Genomic DNA, 9,814 nt, shown 5'->3' on the forward strand with positions numbered 1-9,814 from the left:
GTGACTATAATGTAGAGAATAAAGAGAAGGGCTTAGGTGCCAGAAGAAATGGGTGCATCAATGGGAAGAAATACCAACAAACACAAGGTTTTATCTCAGGTCAGATAACCCTGTTTCCGTCTGAGCCTGCTTGTCCCAAAATGGCTCCATTAGCAAATACAATTTCAGCGGTTACACACGACTGAAACCCCTATCTCGAGGAAGCACACATCGCAGGCAAACAGAGACATGCACACTCACACTTTGAAACACATGCACACACCACTACCCAGAGGCTGGTGTGGGTGCTGGGGGTGCATGCACACACTTACACAGAAGTAGGTGCGACAGCAGTGTAATTCTTCTCCTAGACAACTTGATCCGTCGCGGGATCTTAAATGCAGCCTTCTAGACACAAAAGGAAAAAAGGCCCAAGGATGCATTTTATGAACATCCCACAGAGAAATATCAAAAAGGGGAAATATTCTCTAATATCATACCTGCTTATTCCTCCTTTATCTGAGCTGTTTAGGGACTGTGAAGCAGAAAAAGAGGAGTAATAATGGAAACGAGTCAGGGACCGCCAAAAGAATAAATGGGAAAATGAAAAGGTAAAAATACGCTAGAGGAAATGGGGAGGTATAGACGGCTTCAGATAAGAGGAGGGGGAGATTATATACTGTTGGCAGTTTCTGAACGGTATGTCGAGGTAAAATGTGTTGCATTGGCTAAAAATCAGCCCTGGCTAAGCAGGAACTCTGTTGCTGGCAGAGGATTTGTTGTGCTTTGTGGCAGATGCTTCAAGAAAATGCACCAATATTAATGTATGCTGTTTCCATCTCAAATGTTGGCTTACAATTTAAAAAAAGGGCATCAGTCAAAGAATGACTGTTATTGTGGTGTCACAAACAAATATAAAAATCAAACAATAGCCACTTCTGTTTTTCTATATGAAGAAAAGACACAGTTCTCCCAAAACACAGTGTTAGAGTTTTTCAGAAAAATTAACATTCGTTTAGAATCTAAGATTCACTTCCTGACTTCAACCTTCTCCAATCCCTGATGGGATAATTAGCTTTGTGCTGTAAAAATCCTTTCTGTGATTTAGTTTAGTGTTCACTTTGTTAAAGTGCCTGCCTTTTTACTGAGAGTAATTAAAACATTGCTAAAAGTATTCTCCATATTTCTAAAACTATTTGTGTTATGCACTGATTCCAAAAGAAGGCGACCACTCACAGGTGAAGTGAACAGTGAGAAGGTGAGTGAACATTTTGTCCTTAAAGTTGATTTGTTGAAAGCATCAGAAAAGATGTGACCTAGACATTATAGTTTGGATGTCTGCGAGCATCGCCAAAATTGTAGCTCTTGTGGTGAATTCCTAGTCTACCATGATTAGAACAAGAGATCCATTGTGTAAGCATTATAGGGCCTTAACAATAACCAGTTTTAACCTGCTAATGAATGTGGATACCTGAAAGATTTTTGTATATTAAAATGTGTAGTATAAAGTCTCTGTGAGGACTTTCTCAGTGAGCTTAAAAAGTCTCACTTCTATGTATATGCCTAATCTTAATCAATCTCAAGATGAGACCATTAGAGTAAAAATATGGCATTTCTAAATCCTATTTCTCAGTATCATGGTTGGGTGGTCTAGGACCTTATTGGCACATAGATGTCTCTATGATAACATCATGCCAGCTGACAAAGTTTTGCAGTGAGAATAATTTTACAATTTTAACTGAAATTCCAGTTGTTGAAACAAAATAAAAAAAAAAACACTTTTGACTCTTACATTATTGTGCATGCAGTCATGTCTTCGCGTCATGCTTTAAGTCTCGTCCCAGCCACTGGGACACCAAACTAAATAATTAATACTCACTGGACCAATTTCAGAAGATTTACAGATCCAATTCACTAAAACTTGGGGACAGCACTTCTTTTACAAACGGAGAGCTTTGTAGGTAATTATGGTGGCTGATAAGTGCCAAACGTAACGTGGAAGTGATCATGCCTGAGGGGTCAGTCAGTTTGTGTGGGTGGAAGGTGTTGAGAAAAGACAAAGAGGTTTGAGATTTAGCGAGTTTATAAAAAGTTCATGGTGAGTGCATGTTTAGCCTGTTTTGTGGAGCCCACTTTAGCCAAAAACCATGATTTTGCTTTTTGTGTTGACTGTCTCTGGAATTTTTAAAAACATGAAGGAAACAAAAGGACTAAGCACCCAAGGGACATCAGACACAGCCTGAACATGTGCAACATTTTACTCAACAATCCATCAAATCTAGCCCTTCACGCTAAAAGAAGTGAATAATTATCTAACAGTGTCAGGATAGTTTGTTGGTTCATCTTTCTTGATTTTGTGCTGTTAAGTGATAAGAGCTTCCAACATACAGACTGACACATTCAAGCCTTCTGCATCAGATTTTGACAAAAACCCAACAGTCTTTTGGGAAACTCATTGCAGTGTTGTAACTCACTTTGTTGGCTTCCCAATGCCAGGATGCCAGCGGCTCAGTCTAATGATCTAATGAGCTAATGAGCCGGCTACAGCAGCCAGCAGAGCTGCCACCCAATGCTGATGGCTCAAGGAAACAACAAATGCCAGCACAGCCAATGGAGCACTTACTCACCAGTTAAAGTACACAGAGTGGGTCACAGAAAACCTTCAGAAGCAGGTGTGTATTAGGAAATCTACAATAATTCTAAAGTAAATTCTGTATGAAATTTTTGAAATGCTAGTTTCTCAAGTATGAGTCATTCACACTTGCAAATATAATGATGGGGTTTAGTTTATATTTGTGTTATTTTTGAGTTAAATGGATACTTTGATGGATGCCATTATTTATTCAAAAGGCAATTAGCTGTTGGCAAGTCAGCACAAACAAAAGATGGATGGGCAAAGCAAGGTTGTGAGATTTTCAACACGCTTTAAAGTCACAAAGGAAAAGTTTGAAAAACAGAGAGCTCTTTTTTCACCTTGGTTTGCCCTCGAAACTGCTTCTTTTACCTGAAGAGTTCCACCAAATGACTTTCTCCCGAGGCTGTTTACATACAGTACAATGGAGTGGTTTTGGTGGGTTTGTATAGCTGTTCTGTTTAGTCAAACCAGTGTGAAATTCTTCAATAAGAAATGTATTCACTCAGCCTTTTCTTTATACTGATGAAAGCAGGAAGTGGTGCTGTGTACCTGTGTGTTTGTGTGTGCTTTCTTGTTCCTATTAATTGTGTCTGACAGCATGTATCTCCCTCATTCTCCCTCCAACTGGTGACATCTGTTTTTCCTATAAACCTCACAGCCATAGGGGACTTGTGCACATCTGCTTACAAACGATGCGCACACACATGAACGAGAAGGCCAGAATTTTCAGCCATGCACAGATGTTACTTAATAAATATGAAGGACACTGTGATTGAAAGTAGGAAAATGACAAACCTTGAGCCCTAAACCTATGGAGGTATCAACTGAGAAAGTTTGTTTTGCAGCTTTCCAAGTATAGTTGTCTGTTTTGCGTGCCAGGAAATGTCACAGCACAAAGGAATAAAAAAAAAGTAATTCTCTGTTGAAGCTCAGAATAAATTGCCTTTGACTCTTCCCTTCATAACCCATCCTATTTTAGCACCCCCAGCTGTTTTGAATATGTTAATATAAAACTTTACTGTTAGGGCTAAAAACTTAGATCCTAAAATGGGACACCCTTTGGCTCATCTGGCAAAGAATCCACCCAGTGTGCCCAGACCAGGTCCTTAATGCACTGGCTTTAGGTTGACCCCAACCAAAAGCCTTTTCTGCCATGGGCAACCTTAAAGGGAACACATAATGAAAACCATGAAGTCTTTTGTTATGCTTAGGCATGCAAAGTATTCACTCTGACACCAAATGTGAAATAGGCCAACCCAGACTTTTGATTCTGGTCCACCTCTGTCTGACAACACACAATCAGACTGACTTTTTTTCTGACATTATGTTTCTTGTGTTCATTCAAATGCAATAAGCATCACTTTCTTACAACGCATAAGGTTGGCAAACTCATTACAAGGCCCGTACACATGTTAAAATCTACATTAAGTCAGTTTTTGACTCTGTGGCTGTTCCGAGCTGATGTACGAAACTGGTGTTAAAATTACACATTTGAGCTAAATACAAAGTACATGTGCTTCTAGAAGGTTGAGCCCATCCCCACTACTGCTACTACTGTTAGGCGACATTGTCTTTCATTAACGCAAGGTTAATAAGTGATCATTCAGTAATATCTTGTTGCATTCTTGGTTGATCCACTTGTTGATGCACTTGTTGATGCAGCCATGTTTTTGGGCACCCAAAAGGCTGTCTATAGCTGATCCTTAACTTTTTCTGATGTTTGATTTATATGATTTCATGACTGAAGCATGATGAAGACATGTCATTTAAACAACATGGCACCGTGATTAATAATTTAAAAGGGGGAATGCTATATCAGCTTTAATTGCCAAAGATTTGAACATATGCCTCATGTAGCCACCCCAGTCTGAATTCAAGAAACTTATCTGGCCCCATATTAAATCTCCCCACTCCAGATATATTGTCATATATGTATCTTAAAAGGCTTCAAGGAAAAAAATACAATAATAAAACTGTCCTGAATATTTTTTCTAGCCACAATTCCAGTATACAGGAGTTGAATTTGTGTGCAAGTCCATGTCCAATCACCTCATTAACATTAGCACAAAGCATGCAGTTTTGGAAATCTCACGAGAAATGATCAGGAAATCAAAAAGCAGAAATGATAATGACATTTTGAGCAATGGTGTTCAAATTCCCATCTCTATGTTGCTACCTCTACAACCCTGATTTTTGGAGTCCACACGAAAAGAACAAGAAGAAGGCTTGATTTGTGATTTATACCCGCAGGCCATTTGGGAGGTTTTTTGATCTCCAAAGCATGGGAGTCAGAGTTATTTATCCTTAAGGAATAAGCAGTGGGCTACAAGAAGACAGGTTAATTTAAGTTACTTTGCAAGGGAGGTTTGATCACCCCATATTCTTCTTTTCTGATGTTGGCAAGCCAGGTGCAAAGTCTGCGAGGTTCGCAGTCCTAGCTCCATAAGTGTTGAAGGTCCCATATTCTGCTCCTTTTCTGCTGTTTAATATGGATCATTGATGTCTTCATGAAATGGTAGTAACATGTTTTGGTCTAAAAAGCCAATAAATCAAGCACAGCAGCATTGTTTCCAGGCTCTCATAGCCCCTCTGTTCAGAACGGTCTGATTTAGTGGGCGTGACCTTCATATGTAAATGAGCCACAGCTGATACTGTCCGCTTTTCCGCGTCACTGAGAGCGGGGCCACGAGCTCCGAGTGCACAATGTTTAGAAAACAGCGAAGCTTATTTACTCTAACATTACAGGCTACAACGACAGGCCAACCACAGCTACAGTTAGCATCCTGAAGCTAACACAGAGGGCACGGCAGCCATCAGTGAGCCTAAGCTTTAAACTTAAGATGTGGTCAGCAAACCAATGTGTGGCATTAAGGTGACAAAATTGATTTATAGTTTCAACATGCCATACTGTCTCTTTTCTCCAGACATTCCTTTTTACATAAACCTAATTGACAACAGAAAACAGTGCTGTACTGTTAAATAAAAGTTTACTGTAAGCCAATTTATGTTGAAATTATACAGCTCAGTCAGGTATTTGTGGAAAAAATGCTTACAGGACTAAGTGAGGAGATCCAAGAAAAGTAAATGTGAGCTTAAAACCTGATGAGCTTTGTTTACATTCACATACTATGTGGACCCACATGCTTTTATTTTTTAAAGTCAGTTAAAAACTCATTTCCAGCCCCAGTCAGCTTTCATTCAACACAAAAACTGGATCCCAGCATTGCATTTTATTACATTACATTCTTCTTCATGCTGTAAGCCCCATTCAGGTTCGGATTCCATGCCGTTGATAAGCCACAGTAACATCTTTTTTTGCTTATTAGCTGACGCAGATGTTCTGACCTGCTCTAAGATAACTATAAACCCATCACTGGCTCAACTTGCACAAATTAAAATTAGGAACAACTCCTTTGCTGCAGCATGTTATCAGTGTGAGGGGAGATGTGAATGCAGAGGTAAGGAAAGGTCTTCTTAACTGATATGGCACACATGCACTCTACCTTATTAGCATACAAAGCATTGTACTGTTATTCTTCACTTTTGTGGAAAGGGCATCTTTCAATGCTCTTAAGACGAACAAAGAGCATGAGAGAAATGCTTCCAGAGACAGCCCGGTAAAAACTGTAGGCATTGACTCATGTAAAGTGAAAGCTCATCAAGTACAAAATCACAGCAGGTACCTATACATAAATCATACCATTTTTCAGTTACAACAAATCCAAAGCAAACAATACTTTTTAAAATAGGTTTCTCCTCACCAATAAATCCCTCTGCTCCAGGTCATTTCACCACTGAACGCATACATTACTGCTGTTTAGCAATACAGTTTTGCAAAGGGCCTTTTTCTGCTGACTCTATGTTGGACCTTTTTCAAAGTGGACACTTTGGCATGTCCCTGCAGGAAAAGCACTGGTGATTAATAACACAAATAACAAGCACATTCCATTTCGGTGAGCTGCTTGCAGGTCCATTGTATTAAATGTGCTGGCTCACTGACAGAAACACTTAATGGAGCTAAATTTGTCAAATGTTGACACCCAATGTCCGCCATGAAGAAGGTGTATTTCAAGCTGGAGAGTCATTTAATAAGATTTTGGGCTTGACCCTGCATGCAAGGTTATGTTAATGTTATTTTGACCAAGTTTTAAGTATCTGACAGTCTTTGGAAAACAATGGTTCGGCTGAGAGCAGGACATTAACCAAAAACTTTTGGTATAACTAGCGAGGTTTGAAGAAATAATGCATGATTTTTAACCAACAGGCACCAAAATCAGAAAAAAAAAATCTTTGCAAAACTGATTGAGACGTCAGGTGACATAGGCACACTTAGTTCTTTGGCAGAGTTGACTGAATAATAAGACAACTTTCCAACTCAGTTGAAAAAAAAACTTTCTCTACACCCAACACAATAGTTCTCAATGATGATAATTCAAGTGAAAGGGAGCAGGGAGAAAAATGTGGGTGTGATCTGGATAAAAGGTTCAGTTCACAGAAGGCTTAACCAGTGTTCAGAAATAAAACTCATACCAGTAGCGCGACATGTCTGCAATTTGTCACAGCCCCATTCTCGCACTTATCTCATGTTCCACACCACCACAATAGCAAAACCACAAGAGGAGTGCAGCACCACCAGGCTGTATCTGATCACTTAGTACAGCAAGGAAAGGGCTGGTTTCAAGGAAGCTCAAAGGATATCCATCAAATTATGACATTTATGGAAATAACTGGATCATCAGTGACAACAGAACACAGAGGGTTTGTCCAAAATAATAATAATTAAAAAAAAAGTGTTGGACTTTGATTAAAGCACAGCTTTAACATTAGCATTAGCATGCATGCAAAACTTATACGACTACTAGAGATTGGCAGAAGATATACAGCTCTGAAGCTTGTAAACTTAAGTCAGCTGCAATGCTTTACATCAAAGAGTCAGAGCTTGTGTCAAAGATGAAATGCCACATGATTTGTGACATTCAAAGCTTTGAACCTCACCACTGCTTTGAAAACTCTTCACACACCTTGACAGTTCAGAAAGTCTCACAAGTAGACTGAATGTTTATGCAATAAAATCCAAAGCTTTGTGACAACAAAAGGTTTAATTTGTTTTCAACCCAGTCACACAAACCAATAAACCTTAAATGCAGGTGAATGTAAGAGTAGTTTTATCACAAGACATGTAGCTTTTTGAGACTTGGTTATAAGCTAAAATTGTAGATAACTTCTAAACCGGATGATGCCCCATCTCGTTGTCCTTCCAGCTTGTCCCTCTGGCAGAAATCTGTGTGGTGTGATTGACGACCAGCTGACCTTTAAGGTTCATGTGGCCTGGATTGCTCGATCTTGTCGATATGCCCTCTATAACATCAGGAAGATCAAACCCTACCTGACACAACAGGCCACACAGCTTCTGGTGCAGACCCTTGTGATTTCACGCATCGACTGCAGCAACTCCCTACTAGCAGGCCTCCCTGCATGTACATTTAAGCCTCTGCAGATGATCCAGAACGCAGCAGCACATCTGGTCTTTAACCAGCCCAAAACAGTACATCACCCAGCTGTTAATCTCTCTCCACTGGCTTCCAGTAGCAGCTCGAATCAAATTCAAAGCTCTTCTTCTGGATTACAAAACATTGACAAGAACGGCTCCTGTCTGCCTGGGGTCCCCCATTCAGGTCTACACTCCTTCTCGCCCACTACGCTCTGCTAGTGAAAGACGCCTGGTCATCCCAGCCAAGCATGGCTCCAATTCACTAGCCAGACTCTTCTCCTTTGTTGTGCCCAAATGGTGAAATGAATTACCCAACTCTATACAACCTACTGAGTCCCTTATACTTTTAAGAGAAGTCTGAAAACTCATCTGTCCAGGGAACACTTAGGCTCTTAATCTGACACTTCTCCTCTTTGTCCTCAGGGGTAGAATGAGTCAAAGGGTCTAAGACCCAGCTCTTAGTGAATTTTCAGCACTAATTACTGAATGTTGTTAAAGGTTGAAGTATATTGTTGCAGCAATTGATTGTTGTCATTTGGCTAGATTCTTCTTTTTTTTTCTTTCTTTTTTTTTTTTTTTAAATCTTGCACTTAATGGCAGCACCTGCATCCAAATAACTTGTAGCACTTATGCCACTCTAACTAGGTTTTCTCTTTCTGTCTAAATTCTTTCTTGTGTTGTGGGTCGCTTTGGACAAAAGTGTCTGCTAAATGAAACTGTAGAGCTGTAGAACTGTAGATTTAATAGATATTGGGGTTTTTTTTTCCAACAGGTGAAGACCTTTCTGCAACAAATGTCTGACCCTGAAGGAGGCAATATGTTTCTTAATTCCCATTTCGTTTATTAAATTTGGGTTAATCGTGACAATAATCACAGTTTTTAGTTGTGTGATTTCATACATACACTGCTACATTGCTTTTAAGCTGTGATAGTTTTCTACACCAGTATGCCAGGACAAGGAGCCAAGAAACATTGTGAGAGGCTTCTTTGTTAGTGTGTACTGCACTTTCCTTGTCAGAGCTTGGGACTGAATACTTTTAGCTTTTTAGTTGAGTAGCTGAGTCAGCACTTCAATTTTTCCCCCTCAGTATCTCTTTTATCATCTTTACACACCTTATTCCCCCGTGGAACCCATCCTCCACTCTGAACTCTTGCCTCTAATATTCAAATCCAATCTCTTGTTCCAGCTCTAGTGCTCTCCTTATTTTCTTCATTACTTTAATAACGTTCCCCTCAGCTACCTCTCCTCTGCTGCTACAGAGGGCAAAGGAACTGAGGATTCTAGTTTTCAGGTGTGCTGTGAATGAGCCCCCACTGAGCTCCCATTACCATGATTAATTACAACATTTGGTAGCTTGATTGTCACTTAGCTGGCTGGGCTACCGCTAGGGTCCATACTGAAAGTATTTCAGCAACTGTACTATTTCAAGTGTCAAGAGCATTGAAATTACACAAGGGGCCTTTAAAAGAATTTTGCTACAGGCCTTTCAAGAGGGACAAACAAATAAGGACTGGATGATCTATCTGAAATCTAAAAGAAGCCCAACACTTATTCTTTAAACACCTCAATAAAGACCTTTGTTTTTCTCCCATTATATATTATTTCTCAAACTTAATTCTCAGACAGTGAGATCACATTATAAGCATTTTGCAATATAATGTATAGATATTAAGATTTTTCTAAAACTTTTTTGACTTTGACAAAATGA

At 39.6% G+C, this 9,814-nt stretch overlaps 1 pseudogene; it reads left to right on the forward strand.

The window, feature by feature from the left end:
- The first annotated feature begins 7,850 nt into the window (after positions 1-7,850).
- LOC141807849 (uncharacterized) lies at positions 7,851-8,501 on the forward strand (annotated as a pseudogene).
- Positions 8,502-9,814: the final 1,313 nt, after the last annotated feature.

Source organism: Halichoeres trimaculatus, unplaced genomic scaffold, assembly GCF_033239565.1.
Source record: "Halichoeres trimaculatus isolate MK-OKI-2021-1 unplaced genomic scaffold, fHalTri1.1 fHalTri1_scaffold_18, whole genome shotgun sequence".
Taxonomy (NCBI): domain Eukaryota; kingdom Metazoa; phylum Chordata; class Actinopteri; order Labriformes; family Labridae; genus Halichoeres; species Halichoeres trimaculatus.